Here is a 21,561-nt window from a genome sequence, read left to right as displayed (position 1 = left end):
TGTGGCACAAAAAAAGTAGAAATACAGACTTTCTTGTCTGTGTTGCTTAATCACTAGAGTCTATATCTGGCTGGGGGGCAGTGCTATTATAACCACTCCAATCCAACAAAGGAGTACACTTAAAAAGCCCCCCCAGGATGTCCACTGAGGCACTTAGAGACTCACAGAGTGAGTGTCAGGCAGAGGTAGAACAGCAGCGTCCAGTCAAGGTCCAATTGCCACTGGTCAGCTGAGAAGTTGCAGGAAAAGTCCTCTTGTAGCTTGTAGCTTGTAAAACCTGGCTTTTCGAACAGTGATCTCCCCTCCCCCCCCTGACACAGCCCCCCCCCCCCCCCAGCGCCTTGAGACCCTCACGGGTGATAATGCTCTATAAGTCTCTTTGATTGATTGATTGATTAATGTGCCCCTCTAGCTTTAACAGGAGGTTAGCCTTATGACCCTTGGAGTCTGGTTCTTTGTCTGGGGTACTAGAGAGAGTAGGTTCAGTCTCCTAGGCTTTTCTCAGGAACATGACAGCAGGTTTAGTCCTCTTCTAATCTGCCACAGGTTCAGGAGTGTTCTGAAGTGGGTCCAAGGAGGTGCCACATATAAGGGTGGCATGAGCTGGTGGGTGGAAATGATTCCTGGGCAGGCCCTAAACAATAAGGTAAAGAGGCCACCCCTGCCTTGGGTATTTTCAAGGTGGCAGAAGTCTTTAATCACGATCAACTTGGGCTCTGAGGCATGTAGGGGCGGGTGGAGTCTATTTTGGTAATCCTAAAGTCCTCCCCTACTTAACACCAACATTCAGTTTGAAGCAGCCACTGTACTCTCAAAAAACCTAAAGGCTGAAATCTGATAGAACAAAGCAGGGTTTCCCAGCAACAAGACAGTGACTACACAAGAATTGCTTTGGTGTCCTGCTTCCCTGCCTTTCATTTGCAACCCCCAGTGTTATAGCTTAAACCTAAAAGACCTGTCAACCAGGATTTGACAGTATAGCAGGATTTGCCACTTTAGTATCAAAGAGAGGACCACTTTGATGGTGCCTCTCACCAGGCAGGCTCCAAAGGAAGGGCCTAGCCCAAGTCCCAGGTTGCATTTGACAGGGGATGCAATTTGAAGTTAATAAAGTTCCAGGGCCCAGCCCGCAGGATATCCCGTCAAGGAAACAACTGCCCTCCTAACAGCCAGGGCCTTTTTCCTGCTCTGGGTGCAGTTTCCACATCTCATCAGGGGGCTATTAAGCTGCCTTGTAAGAGTTGTAGCTCAAGCAGTTGGGCCACTGAGAAGTTAATGTTCTGAAAGTACCTTTTCCTTAACAGTAAATACAAATTTAATTTTACCATCAGGCTGGATTTTGAATAACTGTTAAAGTCTTTTAATTATATTTCGAGCTGTTTCCTAACTGAAATTAGCACTATTAAATGCAATAATGTAAGCCGGTATTTTTCAGAGGAACAGCCAGCCTTGCTACAGTGAAAATAGCCTTTGGGGCTTTTTCACTGTAAGGACATGTTTAACATTAAACTTGTACATGCCCCTAATCCTACATAAGAATGACTTGTAAATATTAAAAAGGAAGTTTTCGACCTGACAAAGGGGGTTATTTTGACAGGTCAAATTTGTAGTTAAAACCTGCACAGCCAGGGTGCAAATGGTAGGCCTGCAGTCATGTTTGCACTGTCACTGTAAGTGGATGGCATAAAGGGTGATGCAGTCCTGTAGTAGTATTTAATATACAGGGAGTGCAGAATTATTAGGCAAATGAGCATTTTGACCACATCATCCTCTTTATGCATGTTGTCTTACTCCAAGCTGTATAGGCTCGAAAGCCTACTACCAATTAAGCATATTAGGTGATGTGCATCTCTGTAATGAGAAGGGGTGTGGTCTAATGACATCAACACCCTATATCAGGTGTGCATAATTATTAGGCAACTTCCTTTCCTTTGGCAAAATGGGTCAAAAGAAGGACTTGACAGGCTCAGAAAAGTCAAAAATAGTGAGATATCTTGCAGAGGGATGCAGCACTCTTAAAATTGCAAAGCTTCTGAAGCGTGATCATCGAACAATCAAGCGTTTCATTCAAAATAGTCAACAGGGTCGCAAGAAGCGTGTGGAAAAACCAAGGCGCAAAATAACTGCCCATGAACTGAGAAAAGTCAAGCGTGCAGCTGCCACAATGCCACTTGCCACCAGTTTGGCCATATTTCAGAGCTGCAACATCACTGGAGTGCCCAAAAGCACAAGGTGTGCAATACTCAGAGACATGGCCAAGGTAAGAAAGGCTGAAAGACGACCACCACTGAACAAGACACACAAGCTGAAACGTCAAGACTGGGCCAAGAAATATCTCAAGACTGATTTTTCTAAGGTTTTATGGACTGATGAAATGAGAGTGAGTCTTGATGGGCCAGATGGATGGGCCCGTGGCTGGATTGGTAAAGGGCAGAGAGCTCCAGTCCGGTACTGCTTTGGGCTGGTATCATCAAAGATGAGCTTGTGGGGCCTTTTCGGGTTGAGGATGGAGTCAAGCTCAACTCCCAGTCCTACTGCCAGTTCCTGGAAGACACCTTCTTCAAGCAGTGGTACAGGAAGAAGTCTGCATCCTTCAAGAAAAACATGATTTTCATGCAGGACAATGCTCCATCACACGCGTCCAAGTACTCCACAGTGTGGCTGGCAAGAAAGGGTATAAAAGAAGGAAATCTAATGACATGGCCTCCTTGTTCACCTGATCTGAACCCCATTGAGAACCTGTGGTCCATCATCAAATGTGAGATTTACAAGGAGGGAAAACAGTACACCTCTCTGAACAGTGTCTGGGAGGCTGTGGTTGCTGCTGCACGCAATGTTGATGGTGAACAGATCAAAACACTGACAGAATCCATGGATGGCAGGCTTTTGAGTGTCCTTGCAAAGAAAGGTGGCTATATTGGTCACTGATTTGTTTTTGTTTTGTTTTTGAATGTCAGAAATGTATATTTGTGAATGTTGAGATGTTATATTGGTTTCACTGGTAATGATAAATAATTGAAATGGGTATATATTTTTTTTTGTTAAGTTGCCTAATAATTATGCACAGTGATAGTCACCTGCACACACAGATATCCCCCTAACATAGCTAAAACTAAAAACAAACTAAAAACTACTTCCAAAAATATTCAGTTTTGATATTAATGAGTTTTTTGGGTTCATTGAGAACATGGTTGTTGTTCAATAATAAAATTAATCCTCAAAAATACAACTTGCCTAATAATTCTGCACTCCCTGTATAGGGCTTGGATACCCGTTGTACCACATAAATAAGCCAATTAGGTGTATGCCAATTTCACCATATTCAAAGGGGCAGCCCTGGCACTTTATCACAGGTTAACAGGGGTCTAGCAAAAGGTGAAAAATCCAGGGTGACCTTCCAGGAAGGGCAAACTTCAAACACCAAAGTTGATCAGCAGCCAGAAAGTGGTGATTTTCTTTAGCAGGTGAAGTGTAAAATTAGTAGATTGTTCTCTGTAGTGGTAAGAGTAGGGAAGAAACCATTTAGATTGAGGTCAGTGAAAAGTGCTAGGCAGAATTTGTTTTTTAGTTTCGAAGTTATGAAGATGAATTGTGTATTTTGTGGGTGCGGAATTTGAAAGTTGTATGACATTCAGTGACAGCATTTCATAAAGCATGTTTCATTGGTAAAGATATGTTTGAGGGATACGAAGTGTTTGTGTCAGTAGTGAATGAATAATCTTTTATCCTCGATATGTAGCTCTCTCTCAAGCGGATCACCCTTTCCCTCCAACTCTTTATGTTTGAGAGAACCTATCAACGCCCTTACCAACTAGAGTCCATTTTGATAGATAGTCTGGCAGTTCTTTGTTCTTTTGGTCAAGTGGTTTCCTTGGCATAGCTGTTAGAGCTGCAGTAAAAATCTGAGGTGCATGGGCCGGGCTGTATGCGTGGCTCTCAGTTTAACTAGAAGGGATTGGCACAGCACGGTGTTGTGGTTTGAAATGGTCGAAAATGAGCTAATGGGCCCCAGTGTTAAACTAACCGAGGGTTCTGTAGTGCTGTGTTGAAGTGCATAAGCAAAACTGTGTCTGGGTAGGACTACTAGACAAACGGGGGTACCACAGGACGCACATTATGTACATTGATAAATAAATCTCTCTGTGTATATGTGGAGAGCAATGAGGACGAACTAGACTAACAGTGGGTAATGTGTGGCACGGTAATAGTTCACTGGCAAAGTTTAAAACGAATAGTAGTGAAAATACTCAGAGTGGGTGCCTGAGGTAAGTGTTCTGGCTAAAGAGGGATATGTGCGTGTCTGTGTGTGTGTGTGAGTGAGAGAGAGGTACTTTTGAGCAAGTTGATCAAAAAACTAAAAGTGCAGGTATATTTACCTAGGATCACTTTAAAACCTACCCCAGTATCAAAGCACATGTAGAGTTAGAATAGGAAATATGTGCACTGTATGATAGTCATAGGCCGGTCCTTCTGCAATCAGTTAGAAAACTAGTGACAACAACTGTTTGTAGACCTTAAGATTTGTGATAGTATGTGACTTTCTTGGACTTGCACTGTTATACGTGGACATTGATGGTGACAGCGGTGCTATCATTAGCACTGCCAGTACTGACAATTTAACTGACTAACTGAGATTATATAGATGTGGATTATACTCAAAGTGTTGCCACTTTTGGTGATTGAGCTATTAAGGACTAACCCTGAGGTACTGGCTGAGAAGGTAATCTCACCAGTACACGTCAGACTAATTTTGAATATTGTAGTAAATAACATTTAGTGTACTTTATTTTATATAAAGGCATATTTCATGTAACCACAGAGTTCTATGACCATCCATAAGAAACTGTCCAAAGTCCGGGGTACTTTATAAATTGTCAGACCTGCAAGAAGACTTGCAGCATGCTTTTAAGGCCAGGAAAGGGCTATTTTAATATTTATAGTAATTGATCAGACCATCATACTTCTCTAACTGATCTAAAATCCTTAGTGCCTTGACATTTTATAGGAAGGCAAATTGGCATGTTTCAATACAGCATGTGTGCCTGACTCTTTAAGAGGGGGGTTTGAATATTTCCTTTAACAAGAACCCCAATCAGCCCTCCTTTGGAGCTAACAAGCTATTGTCCAATAACTAACAAGTCAGTTTCACCAAACATACTAGAAAACATTGATGTGCAACAATATCAGTTCTGTCTTGGTTCTAATGGCATCATGGCACACACTCAATCAGATTAAGAATGCAGCACATCTGCTGGTAATGCTGAAACTCCCATAGCATTTGACAGTGGGTTATGCCATGCTCCTAGAATGTGGGAGTGTCATTAAAAAAGCCTATCCACCGATCCACCAACCCCCAATGATTTCAGTCTGTTTTAGCACAAAGACTCCACAAGGTGTCACAGGACCTTTAATGTTGTTATATGTATTGCTTTATTCTCATTTAACTTTTCTTTCTTAGCCTGCCATATTTTTTAGGTGGTGGTTTGAACGTGTTTTCAATAACATGAGAGAATGCCACGCTTTCATTTATTTCAAACATTGTTGTTCTGTAGTCTGCACAGTTAGTTTCAGGGAGAAATGTCAGAGCACAATGTCCTTGTTTTAGTAGGTGTTCGTAAGACACACTTCTTTTTCCCCAGACTAAGTAAGTTGTTACACTACTATTATTTAAACTGTGCCTTTGTTGAAGTCAGTGAGAGGCACTTTATGCTGGAGTTATCAGGCAAGCTGTGGAGAGCTGTGAATGAAAGGCAGTTCTGCAGACACCAAAATTCATTCTAAGAAGGAAGATAGCTGCGTAATTAATCATTAACGCACTGAGACAGGCTATTTGACACTATACCAAGGTGTAGAGTTAGATCATTTTAACTAAAGTCTGGCAGAATGCTCTCGCTCTTATAGGACTCTTGGGCCCTCATTACGAGTTTGGCAGTCTATTGGCAAGACCGCAGCGCTGGCGGCCACCAAAAGATTGCCAGTGATGGTGGTAGAGTGACCGCCATCTTACGAGTCACAAACTGAAGACCGTCCAAATACAGCCACAAATCCGAAACTGTCAGGCCAACGGAGGGAGGGATAGAGACGGTCCCACCACCAGCACCGCCACGCCGACAACATCCCCCCTCCATATTACGACCTACAAATCCGCATGGCGGTCATTGCATGGCGGAAAACCATTGGTGGTGCAAATCACTGCGATCTAAAAATCACCTCCACCAGAACCGGACACCACAACGGACAGTCTGAATACCCCATACATGCACACACCACACACACCTGCTCAATGCACTATATAACACACCCTCACACAATGCTTTGCAACCACAACTACTGACAGAGACATCGAGGAGCACACCAACGGAAGACACTGCCATAGGCACCAACACACTTCCCACACCGCACAACTGCACCAGCAACACAACACACACATCACCACTGCACACAAACACCAGATGCCACAGCACACACAACCAAACACCCCCACACCACCAAGCACCCTACACTGCACCCTACACACACAACAGACACCCCCACCCACAACACAACCACCATGTCCTGTCAGAAGCACCCACGTTTCACAGATGTTGAGTTGAGGGTCATGGTAGATGAAATCGGCAGAGTAGAACTACAACTGCTTGGAGCTCAGGTCCAGCAAACCTTGATAGCCAGGAATGTGGAGTTATGTCGGAGGATCGTTGACATGGCCTACTCAGTTGGCCGCCATCCACGCACAAGAGAGAACATCAGGAAGAGGTGGAACGACATATGTGGGAAGGTGCGTTCCATGGCATCCAGGCACCAGATTGCCATAAAAAAGACTGGCGATGGGCCCCCACCTCCTCCTCCTGAGATCACACTGAGGGAGGAGAAGGTCTTGGACACCATGCATCCTGAGAGCCTGATTGGGATCATTGGAGGACACTCACCAGGCACCAACCACTCCTGTCCAGCATGTGTCCCCACCACCCATCACTCCCTAATCCACACCATCTCACACTTCTGCATCACCCCAAATCACCCCACACCACTCCCCTGCATGCCACACCACCCCACTGCCTCTACCCCCGCACAGTCCCTCCCTAATGCACAGATACCAATCACAATGCCAAGCACCATAACTCCCACAGTGATTGACTCCCTACACATCAAAAGATAACAGTCCCACTTCACAATGGAACACCTGCATGGAAAACCATAGCACTTGCCACACCAACTGGATGCTTCCACTGCGTTCCAACACATGGCAATGACAGCAATGCTATCCACTTTCTTTAACCCTCAATGGAAAATGGAGAGAATGGCACAATCCGTCACCAGCAAGCAATGTCTGCAGTGCTGCATCTATCATTGCCATCACTGGGAAGCAAATCAAGCTACTCCATGCATCAAAAAATGATGCGATCCAGGCACATCTCCACAATGTAACTGCCTCCCTTATCATCCACAGGTCCCGCTGCCACTGCCGCCCACAGCAGATGCCAGAGACAGATAGCCCTCCCCAGGATGAAGGCTCCAGTGGATGTCTGGATATTGATGACTTGCCTGGCCCATCTGGGACAGCTGGTGAGTCCACCACCACCAGCCCCACCCTGGACAGATCGGAGCCCCCACCCATGTGGCTACTGCAGCACAGCCAACCCTTCATCCTCAAACCTGTGTCCCAAGAACAGTTCAATCAGCAGTGTGCCCCACAGTACAGGGACCAGAGTCAAGGTCACACACCCAAGATGATGAAGGTCTTGGTGCAACTGGGAGTGGGCACACTGTGCCAGGGGCACAGACACATGGGGAAAGGGGCAGTCAGAGGGCACCTGTGGTCCACGGGATGGGGCACCCACACCCAACGACTGGTCAGGAGGCCATCTCTCAAGTCCTGAGAGTATACCACCAATCACAGAACACTATGGGCCAGATCCTCACAACCGTGCAGGAAAACCAGAGGCTGCAGAGGGAATACCACCAAGAGGCCATGCAGCTGTGGCAGGCCCTTAATGCCACCATGGCCTTCATTGCAGGGGTGCTCAAGGAGCTGACCACCATCCTGTGTGCATCCTCCACCCACCAGCAGGCCCCTTCCACTAGCCACATTCCAACAGAGCCCTCCACTTCCGCGGCAGCTAGTGAAATGGAGACCCTACCAGAGGACCCGCAAACCATCAGCACCCCTCCCCCAGTAGCTGAGGAACCCCCACGCAAGTGAGGATGTCCATCCAGACATCCTTCAGGACCTGATGAAATCACCAAGACCACCACCAGGAAGTGACGCTCTCCTGGACATTCTCCCTTGTCTGACACTGACACACCATTTTGACTGTCCACTGTCATGTCTCCATATCCCCTTGGACACTGGACCTGGACTACCTACAGCTGGGACAACTACTCTGCTGATTTCACCCACCATGACCCCACTCATCACCCATGGCACTTGTGAATTACATTAAACACCTTGTGCACAGCTACATGCCTACATATCTTTATTGTAATAAGCATGATTTTCTGTTGTAAAACATGTCCCGTCAACCCATTGTCATGCAAATGTCTGTGAGACAGACAGAAGGGGGAACAATATACAGTAAGGATTATAGTAGAGCAGACATATTCTGGATACATCTGTCAAGGAAAGCAACAGGCAAGGCAGGAACCAGAGTTGCACCACACGAATGCCCTGCAAATAGACAAAGACAGGGACAACTATCACAATAGGAGACAATGTTGGCCACTAAACACACATGCAGTACAATGTTGAAATCCCTAGTGTGATTTGGCAGGTGGAATCTCAAACCATATGCCCATGTCAGATCTACATTTCCTAGACATCCATACCCAATGGTCCTTACCTCACAGCTGACAAAACTCAACTAAAGGCATGTTCCACAGTCAGTAACAGTTAGGTTACACATTCACTCATTGTGGACTGTGAGGATAAGTAGCAATACTGATGACACCACTAGGTTTGGCACTACAATTACAGCTGAGATAGCAGTACAGGGAACATAGAACATGGGCAATATATTGCAAGTGATGGAACACAACAGCAGAGTGAAAAAAGCACTGACATTTGAACAGTAACACCTCCTCTGAAGGGCAAAATGTTCCTTCCCCACCCCACCCAGAGGAAGAGCTGCGCTCAACTTCTCCACTGATGACAGACACCAGGAGGAGCTCTTTCACAAGGCAGACAGGAGTACAGGTCCCATACAAAACAGTTGACCCATACCTGTTTCTCATGGGAAGTATTGTTGAATTAACTCTGCTCTAGAGTTAGCTGCATGCTCATCAACTTCCTCCTCATCACTCACTATGTCCCTTTCATCAGCCACTGGTCCAGCTGCTACCTCATCCACATCTAGCAATGGGATGTGATGTCTCAGGGCCAGTTTGTGTAGCATGCAGCAGGCAACATCAATCTGGCAGACTTTAAGTGGTTTCCAGAGTAGGGCACATCGGTAGACATCGGAATCTGGCCTTCAGTAGCCCAAAAGTCCTCTCGATGACACACCTCATCCTGCTGTGGGCCTCACTGAAAACGTTTTTCAGCATCTGTAGTTGGATATCTCACAGGTGTCAGCAGCCAGGGAAGGTTAGGGTAGCCAGAGTCACCTGTGTGCACAAAGGTTGGAGCCATCTCAATACAGGTGGAAACACAGGGTAGATTGTGAAGAGAGGTGAGATTACAAGGACACACACACATACTATTGGATACATACTGATGAGCCAGGCCCAGTCCCTCTGTAGTTGTGCCATCATGTGTGTGAATGAGTCATGTACAGAAACAAGGTACTTGGCCGTAATCTGGGAGATATATTGGTAAGCGAGACACACCACCTGGATATTTATGGAATAAACGTTTTTCCAGTTCCTGTACACTTGTTCATTTATCCTGGGTGGAAACAAGGCAATGTTGGTTCTATCTATGGCACCTATCACATGAGGGGCATGTGCCAAATTGTAGAAGGAAGCGTTAACAGTGGCCAAATCTGCATGTTGGTGGAACCTGATGTAGCAGGGCAGATGTTTGAGCAAAGCACACAGTACATCCTTCAACACATTACTGAACATCAGCTGTGACATCCTGCTGCCAAGCCCACTGTAATCTGACACAACCCTGAGGCAAGGAAGTGGAGAACTGACAACACCTGTACTGGAGGAGGGATGGCATAGAGATGATGTATGGCAGGCAACAGTTCCGGCTCCAACTGAGTACAAAGCTCCATGATGGTCTGACGGTTTAGACGATACGTCTGTAGGGCGTGTCTCTCTTCCAGGGAAGCAATTTCGATTAGGGGCCAGTACACAGGGACATGTCTCATTATCAACATTGCACTGTATATGGGAATAGGAGAGAGGAGAAGTCAAAAGTTGATGTATTCAATGTGTGGACATAGTCAATTTATGCAGTAGTCACTATATTTAATCCATGACACACCTATAATTCAACTACTAAACACCGATTACATACAAAATGGCAGCCACCTGTCCTGCATGCACAGGACAGATGGAAGTGACCTCATTCTGCCAGAGTTAGTCGTCATGGCGGTAGGCCATGCAACTACTCATTGGATAACTTTGTTGCCTATGGGAGACTGGGGCCACTGGTGATCACCGCTGGCAGTGACAGTCATGTATGCGGCAGGCATAACTGCCATTTACAGTGGCATAGCTCACTTGACTCCTGACACTCGTGCAAGCAAGACCTCCACTGCATGTGCTGCTGTGTTCTGAATCTGGAAGCCAATATGCCACGTCCTGCAGGGGATAGGGCCCCAGCCTTCACCCAGGAGGTGTTGCAGAAGCTTGTGGACAGGGTCCTACCTCTGTTTGAACAGTTGTATGGGGCACCAGAGCATCAGGTTAGTCTTATGTCACTGTCCTGTCTGATAGTGATGTGTGGGAGGATGAAAGGCGTTGGGACGAGGCAGACGGAGTGGATGCATGGAGATGGGTGAGTAGTCTGAGCGTTAGTGGCATAATGGCATGTGAGTGTGGTCATGAGATGTGTCTGATGTCTGATGTCCACTGCTGTCCCTGTGATGCCACTCTACATGACTTTGTCCTTATGTCTGTGTCACCCACGCAGGTCAGCGCCCATCAGAAAAAGGGAATTTGGCGTGCCATTGCCAAACAAGTGCGGACCCTGGGGGTCTATAGCTGGCGGAGCACCCACTGCAGAAAGTGGTGGGAGAACCTGAGAGGCTGGTCACGTAGACTGCAGAGGCCCAGCTGGGGATGTCCTCTCAACAAGGAAGGGGTGCCTGTCGAACCCTGACCCCCCCAATGGCCCTCATTTTGGCAGTGGCCTACCCTGAGGTGGAAGGGTGCTTGAGGGCAGCACAGCAGCCACAAGGGGTTGAGCACACACTCAAATCTTGATAATTTAATGCTTGTATGGCTTTGGGTTGACTACTAATGGAAGATGTAGCATAGGTCATTCACATTGACTATCGGTATCAGCCACCCTGGCAGGATTGGTTTAAAAGATGTGTGCCCATACCATGCAGACAGTGGCTTATGAGGGCATTTACTTCCAATATGGGATTTGTGTGGTCACCCTCAACAAAGTTTAAGAGCCCAGCTCCTACCATCAGCATCAGTACACCTGAGTTGTCAGGGCATTGCCACCAGTATCATCCTACCACTGTGACAGAGGTAATTAGTGATTCCTCAATCAGCTGCCATGTACTGTATGTGTGGATAGGCACAGTGGACCCAGGTGTCACTGTGCTGTTTGTCAATGGATAAGTGGGCATGCTACTTACCCACGCAGGATACTGTTGAATAAGGGGTACAGGAAATGTCTCTATAAACGACCATGAGAATGTGCCAAGCACTGGGCAAGAGTGACTAGTATGACCCTCATCAAGCACGAGTGCTATTGTTCCACCATCAGCGGTTTACATCAGCATTGCTGTAGTTTACCCCATGGTGGCCTACTGTTGTAGCATGTATAAGTGAGGGCATGGGCTGCCATGGCATAGCACCAGATAATGATGTTGTTACTCTGTGTGAATGTTGTGTTGGTATAGACCCTTTGCACCCTGTCTTTCTCTGCCACCCTCCCTCCCTCTCCTCCTCTGTCTTTGTGTGCATAAGCATCATCAGGCGAAGGAGAAGGGGCACTGGCAAGTGGGGAAGCTGCAGCGTAGCTGAGGGGACCAGTGGGATGGAGGGTGAGGAGAGTGCCACGGGGGAGACAGGATCGACGACAACATCTTTGGATTCCTCCTCCGATGGATGTTCCCTGGCGGCGGTGGACCCATCTGGGACCATCCCAGCACCATTGTTGTCCACCACCCCCATTACCAGCACCGCCCTCCCTGTAGCTCTCCACCCAGTTGATTGTGCCCACTCACCCAGGAGGGTGGGCATCTCCTTCACCGCACGCATCTCTGCCCCTGCCCCAGTCAGCCCTGCTGCCCTCAATGAGGAGGATAGTGACCTCCTGAGGTCCATCTCTGTGGGGCAGTCAACCATCGTGAATGCCATCCAGGGACTGGCATCACAGATGCAGCAGTCCAATGCCTACCTGGAAGGCATTCACAGTGCCATGGCTACCTTGCAGAGATCCTTTCAGGCGCTGGCCTCCTCATTGATGGCAGCCAGTGTCCCTTCTTCTTCCATCCCCCCTCCAACTACCTGCTCCCAATCCCACAGCCCCCTCCCCTCGCCCATCTAAGGCACACTTTTATACCAACATGCATCCACATCAATAGGTGCGGTTCGCAAGAGCAAACACAAGCCCCACAAAAGACACCACGGCCATGCACACACACAACAGACACATGCAGACACAACAACATTCACTCCCTACATGGACTTCCGCACCACCTTCCCCCTCACAGACAGCACACCGCTCATACCTAGAGTCCCCACATCATCACTCCCAGATCCTGCCACAAGTGCACTCATTCCCACCATCACCACAATAGCATACCCCATACATGCCCCCTCACACCACATATGCACTGAGCACAACTGCCAACACCCCCACATGCAGCACATCCACCCTACCTGCAGACACCAACACAACATACATTCACACATCCACCCTGCCATCTCCCTGCATTTCCCCCCTTCCTCCCACTACACCTAAACGCCCACACTCACCCACCCAACATTCACACAGTACACATATGGCATCCGTGCTCGCACCTGCACTTAAAGGCACCTCACCATACACACCTCACAACCACGACCTCTCCCTCTATTCCCAAACATTTATCCCATGACAACTTTGTGCCTAAGAAACATTTCCTGTAAGAATGTTCCATGTTCCCTCCCACTGTCCAAGTCCCTGTTCCTATTCCCCCCAAGCACCCTGTTACCTACCCCAAACCCCTGCCTTCCAACTCCCAGGCCTCCCATGGTCGCCCTGGTACAAGCCATACCCCTCCCCCCACCTAAGACTTCTACCCTCACAAAGGCCAGGATTACCCATCCCAAACCTAGACCCAAGCCCCCTCCCCCAAAATCAAAGTCAAAACTTAAAACCCCCCACCCAAATCAAAGGACCCCCCCTCCAAACCCCAACCTAAGGACACCCCTTAAAACTCAAACCCCCACCTCAGACCTCCCCCTCGCCCCTGATGTACCTGCATGCCCCTGCCACTGGAGGCCACTTTGCAGTCAGGAGTCAAGTTGGAACCATGAACATTGCCCTCTGTGCCTGGGGCATACAAAACAGTTGGACTGACCAGTAGGCCTATATTGTATATATTTATTTATGATTTGAGAATTACGATTTAATATATCTGCACCAGGGACCCCTAGGTGTTGAGGGTAACAAACTTGTCCTGGCTTTCCTTCCACACGTATGTTTTGCATATGTCGATTTGTTGTGTGTGGTTTGTGTGTGTGTATGTGTGTGTGTGTGTGTGTTGCTACTGGTGTTTGTTTGTGTATGTGTGTGGCCGTCGCTAGCTGCGCCGGGTGTGTGTGTTGTGTGTGGGTGTGTACTAATGGCCTTCTCTCCAGTGTGTGCTAGGCGGGTGTACTTACGGTTGGTGTCTTCGTCGCTGATTCTGGAGTTGTTTGGCCAGCAGGAGCATTGGGACAACTTCCAGTTCGTGTTCCATGGTGGCTGCGGACATGCCTGTGTTCCTGAAGGTGAGTGTCCCCTTTTATGTTGTTCGTTTCTGCCAGGCTTTTCACGGCAGGGCAACCGTGGCAGAAATCCTGGCGGTGTGCGACCTCGTAATATGGTCAACAGAAACATGCTCCCTGCCGGGCTGGTGGTGCCTACCACCAGCCGCAGTGGCCCATCCGAACTGGTGGGACTGACAGTGACTTGGCTGTGTTCCAGTCTGAACACCACCATAGTCATACTATGGCGGTCTACTCTGCCGGGCCCACGGCGGTGCGATCACCACCTCCACCGCAGCAGTCCTCGGACCGCCAAACTTGTAACGAGGGCCTTAGTGCTAGGTAGGAGCAACTTTAGGAACAAAACAATGTGGTTGAATTGTTTGTATTTTTCACCATTCTAATTATGCCTGTAATATAGATGTGTCTCATCACTTTAATAATCGCAGTTCACGTTTTATTTACAAGAATTAGATCTTTTTAATTAACATTTGAAAATGTATTATTGCACCTTCTCTTGTAATACCTTGGGCATGCAAAGGTGACAAACAAAAGGGTTACATCTGTCTCCACAAATCCCTTGGGAATTAGACTGGTCATGTTTGAGGTGACCAACAGCATCTGCAACTCTGGAGGTTTAGGAGTTTAGATATGTTACTATGAAGCAGTTGGATCAACATTTACTGATTATATAGGAAAACAGTGGGAAAAATACCAGTGACAATGGCCACTTCTGCACAATGTTTGCATGAAAAAGTATACAAAAACAATGGTCTTATAATATAGTTATGCTAATTCCTTGCTCTCCATAAATCACAAGGACTTTCCCACCTTTCTTAAGATTGATTAGGCTTCTAGCATTCCATGGAATCATTTTGATCGCATTCAGAATTCTGTATTCCTATATATTGCACACTCTGCGAAATTGCCCTGGCAGGTGCACGGTCCATATCTTATGTGAAATTCCTGTATCCAAAGTTGTACAGTAGCATAATGAAAGAGAAAAGGAAAACACCTCAATAGCATAATACAGCAAACCATGCAACATTTATACCTGAGCAACATTGTAAAGGTGGATTTGGAATTATTAAATAAAGCATGTTTAATTAATATGAACCAATCACAAATAATGTAATTGAGCTGCATTTGACATAATAATGCTTTTAAAGTTGACATAACTAGGCCTCAAATCCACTTGCAGATGTTGTACTTTGAACATTTTCAAATAAATATGGTTTCTCGGTTTCTCTGCCTGTGCAGGTTGAATTAAAATCTGTCATTCAGAATTTTGTAAAATACTTTTGCTTCAAGCATTTATACTGTCTTGTTTTCCCTGTGTCTTAAAATGCATTCTTCTTCTTCTTCTGCTACTAATTCTTCTTTTTCTTTCACACCTTGCTGACAGCATGATTTCTCTTTCTGAAATACTATATGACATGCTATTTCTGAGATATTAGCCAGACTTTTCCGAGACACTTATTGAGGATGTCCTTCTGACAGATTGGCTCTATGTAGAATATTTCAGGTTATTTTACTTGCCTTTAAACTGAGCAGTTGTCATGGCTGTATTTTTGCGGATACATTATTTTACCTTGTGGTAGATTCTATCTTGTTGTGGCTGTTTAATTAGACTAGTGACTAGGCCCTAAATTAATTTCCATTTACTTGCATTTTTAGAATAATTTGCATTTTGGCTTCTGTCAGTCAGTCATAAATTCTTTATTTGGCTTGAACCTTAAAATTATCAAAATAATAAAAAGATATACAAAATCCGATTTAAAAACCTATAACTCGACATACATAATTCATTAAGTTATTTTAACCATTGACCAATTTCATTTCCTTGCAAATCTTTAAAAGTACAACATACTAAACAAATCATCCCATATACAGTTTTAACAAGGCTTACATCCTTATAATGACATAAAGTGCAATTTCCTATTTAAAGTGCTAAATGTTTTACATGGCAGGATTTCCATAATTCCATCATCCAGTTTAAAAACAATCAATTTGTGCCATTTCAAATTCATAGTTTATCGTTCCTCCCTACAATATATCCGGCACTGTAAGTTCTGTTAAGACCCCTTTTAAACCTATTACAAATTGGCCTAGTGCACAAGTTACATTCAGAAATCTCATGTCTATTAATAGTCTAAGCTTGGTTAATAATATTATATTCCATAAAAACTGGTTTTAAAAACTTCTTACGCACATCTAAAAACCAATAGCAATCCAGAAATAGGTGTTGCATGCTGAATTTCTGTTGTAAACAACATGTACATATACCCAAGGTATCCTTAAGAAACAATTTTGCTTTAGGGTCCATATAGCCTGGATTCAGGCCAATTTGGAATTTTAACACTGCATCCCTTAATTTTTGGTTAGGTAGGGCCTCTATATAGGCAACGTTTTCCGGGTGCCGCCATCCCCCTACCGTAGCCTGGGTTGATATTTTACCATCTAAATACTTCAGGTCTATTTCTCTTGCCTTTTCCTTCACTATTGCAACGTAGGTTTTGTTTCGGGATTTGTGCACCTCGCCACTGATTGCCAGGTATGCCTAAGAGAACACAGATCTTCTCTAACCGGCTTCTCACTTGAAGTGCCCAATATAATTCACTTGTTATTATTTCTTATTTACACAATCTCGCGATTTTACAAATCCCCTCATCTCTCACGCTTAACCAAAACTTCAGTGGTGCTTGTAATCCCTGATAAATCCATGCCGTCATTTGGCATTGTGCTCCTATAGCTTGTAACATAATTGACAGCGGTAATGATAACAGACGCTTTACACAGAAGCTTTCTTCTGTCTCCCAATTTTGTTTCCCTGATAGTGTTAGGACTCCCAACCCATGTTGAAATTGGGACGTACCATTGCATTAAAGGCAGAGATAACCGACTGGAGGGAAGGACCCCCATATTTACTACTAAATTGTTTCAATCCCCAGACCGATAATAAAGCTTTCTTTTTTAAGGCTTCAATATGGTCTTTCCATTTCAGGTCTGAGTCAAACCACACACCTAAGTATTTAGATTTGTTTACCTTCTCTAGTTTTTGTCCTCCTAGCCGGTAAACAAAATCACTCTTCATTTTCCCTATAGACATAGGGGGTCATTCCTACCCTGGCGGTCCAAGATCGCCAGGGCCGGGGACCACGGAAGCACCGCCAACAGGCTGGTGGTGCTTCCCAGCCCATTCTGACCGCGGCGGTAAAGCCGCGGTCAGAAAAGGGAATCCGGCAGTTTCCCGCCGGATTTCCCCTGCATGGGCTGAATCTCCATGGCGGCGCTGCAAGCAGCGCCGCCATGGATATTCCGACCCCCTTCCCGCCACCCTGTTTCTGGCGGTTTTTACTGCCAGGAACAGGATGGCGGGAACGGGTGTCGTGGGACCCCTGGGGGGCCCCCTAACAGGGCCCCATAAAGATTTTCACTGTCTGCATTGCAGACAGTGAAAATCGCGACGGGTGCAACTGCACCCGTCGCACCCCTGCAACTCCGCCGGCTCCATTCGGAGCCGGCTTCATTGTTGCAGGGCCTTTCCCGTTGGGCCGGCGGGCGCTCCTTTGGCGGGCGCCCGCCGGCCCAGCGGGAAAGCCAGAATGGCCGCCGCGGTCTTTTGACCGCGGAGCGGTCTTTCGGCGGCCTGATTTTGGCGGGCGGCATTTTTTTCTTTTGGCAATAAGAGCAGAACACCTTTAATTTCCTTTGTAGACCTAACTCGGTCATGTCCATTATCGCTAAATCGTCAGCATATAATAGGCAAGAAACGTGTACACCATCCATTTTTGGGCATAGGCCTTTGACCTCCTACAGCAACCCAGGCAAGTCTGACAAAAATAATGTGAATAATATTGGTGCCAAAACGCAACCTTGGCGCAAACCATTCTTTATAGGAATCTTTTTTGACAGTGAGACACTTCTGTCTAAAATTACTTGGGCCCAATTTTGTGAATGCAGGCCCTGAAGGAGATATAATAAATTCAATTCAATCCCTAACTGTCTTAACATATTCCATAGCAAATTTCTATCTACCAGATCAAATGCGGCGTGAAAATCCACAAAACAGCAGTGCAGGCTTCCTCGCATTTCCATAGATTTTTTTGCTAAAGACCATAAACTAAAGCAATGATCTATTGTTGAGTGCCCTTCCTTAAATCCGCCTTGTTCTACCGGTATCAAATAATTTTCCTCTGCCCAGTCTTTAATTAACCCCAGCAATATCTTTGTGAATACCTTTTCACCTACATCTAATAAACTTATCAACCGATAATTTTTAGGTTGTGTTTGGTCTTCCTTCTTATGGATAGGTCTTATCACAGCTCCCTTCCAATTCTCTGGAAATGGCCGAAATCAAGAATCTTAACAAATGTATCATTAAAAAATGTAGACCACCAATCAATATATTTTTTTTATCATTATAGCTGGGAGATTATCCGGGCCTGCCGCTTTAGTTAGTTTAAGTGCTGCAATAGTTTCTTTTATTTTTTGTGGGGCAAAATCTAATCTCATATTCTCACCCATCTTCCTAATGACGCCATGTCCTTCATCGGTGCCAATACCATCATAAAAAATAGACAGATATTTACACCAATCTTCTTCCCCAACCAAACACCGCATGGTTCCTGATACTTTCCCCTCCCTTACCAACTGCCAGAAACCCCTAATATTCTTTGTTCTTATCACTTCAATCATTGTGTCCCAATTTTTGTTAATATATTCCAGTTTCTTTTGTCTCATGAGTGTTTTATATCTCAATTTTGCCTGACAGAGCTGCACTTCTATGTCAGTAGTAGGTCTTTTCCTTAATTCCCTTTCTAATCTTCTAATCTTTTGCTTTTTACTCCTACATTCACAGTCAAACCATGCTTTACTAGTTTTAATCTTATATTGTTCTCCCTTCATCTTTCCCACTTGCGTTTTTTTTAATTTTGTTTTTAGGCAATCAACCATTAACGCAATCGCCTTATTATAACTTTTAAAAGCATCTCTTGGATCTTCCTCCAATGGAAAGTTTGGATAGTTGACTATCAATTCATTAAGTACTTCTAGACTGCTTTCTGTCAAACGAGTCGTTAAGCATTTGGCTTGAACTCACTAACTAATTTTGCTGTACCTCTATTCCTGGGTAATCGTGCTTTGGGCGCTACAAAAGCCCCCCTGATCCCGAAAATTTGCGCTTCAGAAATAGTAATTAGCTCAGCAGTTTTTGGAGAGCAAATTAGCACCTACACCATCCACACTAAAAATACCAAATGTCCGTTAAAAACACCTCCCTTACAGCCCATACAATGATGAGATGTATATGTGTTATCTCCTGGAACCAACCATATAACCAGTGGGCGTCCAGCCACTGCCCTAGAAACTCAATACATGTCAACCAGTTAAGTCATCTTTGAATGCATACTAAAATCTATTATCCTATTGAGTTTTCTTTATCTGCAGAAGTGATTTCCAAGTACGTAGAAGTACCTGAACTTTGCCAGAACATTTCTACCTTCTTCCTAGCAAGCTTACAATTTTGTCAGGCTATCTGTAACTCCTCAGATGCATTACAAGGAAGGTAGGGTCTGCACTCAAGGTATCCAGGGGGCGAGAGACCTGTGTGCTTGTACTACTATCAATGAGAAGCACACAGGTCATGTTGAATAATTTGCCAAAGGTTTTCCAGAATTTTTTTCATAGTTAGCATTGACATCATCTCCAACACACCCTAAGAATTCAGATGTCATCTTGGCATGGTCATCCCTCCAAATTGTTATTGTTATCTTGTATCTGCCACCTTAACACCTGCATTGGGGTAATTGCTCCTCCTATGCTATCCTCAAGTCTAGACATGTGTTGCTCAGCGTGTTGCTCTGTCATCAAATGTATCCAGCTTAGACGGACTACTGATTTTTTTAGCTCAAAATCTCAAATGTGGAACTTTTCCATGTATATCAACTTTCAGATCAGCAAGAATCCACTCTATGAATGTATGAATGAATGTATGAATGAATGCTCTTTATGGTTTGATTAGTTAAAAGCATTACAATGTATAACATACTGGAGATACGAAAGAAATAAAAGAAAATGTGCAATGAAAAAGGCTTTTTAAGTTCGTAAATAGTGTGCACTCACCGGCTGGAAACAGGGGTCCGATCCAGAGCAAAGTGCTTGCGCAAAAAAGTGTTGACAAAATATAGTGCCCCGGTGTATTTAGTTAAAACCTTTTGCCAGGTAGATTAGTAAAACTTTACTGTGCCAATTGCTAAAGCCTCTCCATAAGGAACCCCAGCATTAAAATCAATAACAAACACTTTAAAACAACATGAGATGGATAGTCACATATCAGTGTGAGGGTACAAAGTTATCTGTGTCTTGAGTGCTTCTAACTTTTGAACTTAAAAGCAATACAAGGGCATAAACAGTGAACTTGTGACCAGTGCTAAATTTGTAAATAAAAACATGCCGTGCACAAAGCCCTCCTCTTAAACATGCAGCTGCTGCAATTAAATGTGCGAACACGGAACACCGAGGCAGCCTAAGCCTGAAGCCATCTCGGTCCTCTTCCATCCATTTAAAGACACTCTAGGCCCCATCAGCTTTCTCTTGCAGCGTTCTGCTTTCTCCCTTTGTGACGCTTTTTCTTTTTTTAATTCCTCAGTCTTTCCCATGTGTGCCTTTTGCTCGCAGTAAATGCTTTTGGAAGAAAAATAAGTACCGTCCCTCAAAAATAAGTGCCGGTCCTCTGCACCGGAAACAACAAGCACAAATTAAGCACTGCTTGTGGCTGGCATGCACGCTCCAGCTGCGAACAGTGATCCGACCCAGGAAAAAGAGCTCCTGAGAAAAGGAATCAGCTGTGTCTTGTGTTGTGAACCTTCCACTATTTAGGTGTGTCCTTTGGCCAGGTGGATGAGTAATAACTTTCTATGCGGAGAAAGATAAAATCTCCTCGGTACTGTCCCAGCAGTGGTTTGGAATAGAAACACTCTAGGTCTCTCCTAGGTATTGCTATGGTTTCAAGAATTAATAGCTGTTTAGTGAATGTTTCTCTAGCATTGACCTGTCCTCTGAAGATGATAATAGTTTGGATGTTTTGCTGATGACTCTTTTGAAGATTTCGTAGCTTGGTGCTGCAGACCACAGTTCTGCTAGATCAAACAAGTCAATTATTGCATTAAGGAAATCTCTGGTCAATGAGTGAGATCTAATGCCTTGTTACCCCCACTTTTAGCCTGTTTGTGAGTAAATGTCAGGGTGTTTTCACTGTCTCACTGGGATCCTGCTAGCCAGGGCCCAATGCTCATAGTGAAAACCCTATGTTGTTAGTGTGTTTGTTATGTGTCACTGGGATCCTGCTAGTCAGGACCCCAGTGCTCATAAGTTTGTGGCCTATATGTGTTTCCTGTGTGGTGCCTAACTGTATCACTGAGGCTCTGCTAACCAGAACCTCAGTGTTTATGCTCTCTCTGCTTTTTAAAATGTTCACTGCAG

The 21,561-nt window shown here is 45.2% G+C and overlaps 1 protein-coding gene across 1 annotated transcript in view; it reads right to left on the bottom strand.

Moving 5' to 3' along the window:
* LOC138246162 (histo-blood group ABO system transferase 1-like) overlaps window positions 1-21,561 on the bottom strand; it is a 309,739-nt gene that overhangs the window by 229,894 nt on the left and 58,284 nt on the right. The window lies entirely within an intron of this gene.

Source organism: Pleurodeles waltl, chromosome 7, assembly GCF_031143425.1.
Source record: "Pleurodeles waltl isolate 20211129_DDA chromosome 7, aPleWal1.hap1.20221129, whole genome shotgun sequence".
Classification (NCBI taxonomy): domain Eukaryota; kingdom Metazoa; phylum Chordata; class Amphibia; order Caudata; family Salamandridae; genus Pleurodeles; species Pleurodeles waltl.
The sequence above is the reverse complement of the archived record's forward strand: the minus strand, read 5'-3'. Positions and strand labels throughout refer to the sequence as shown.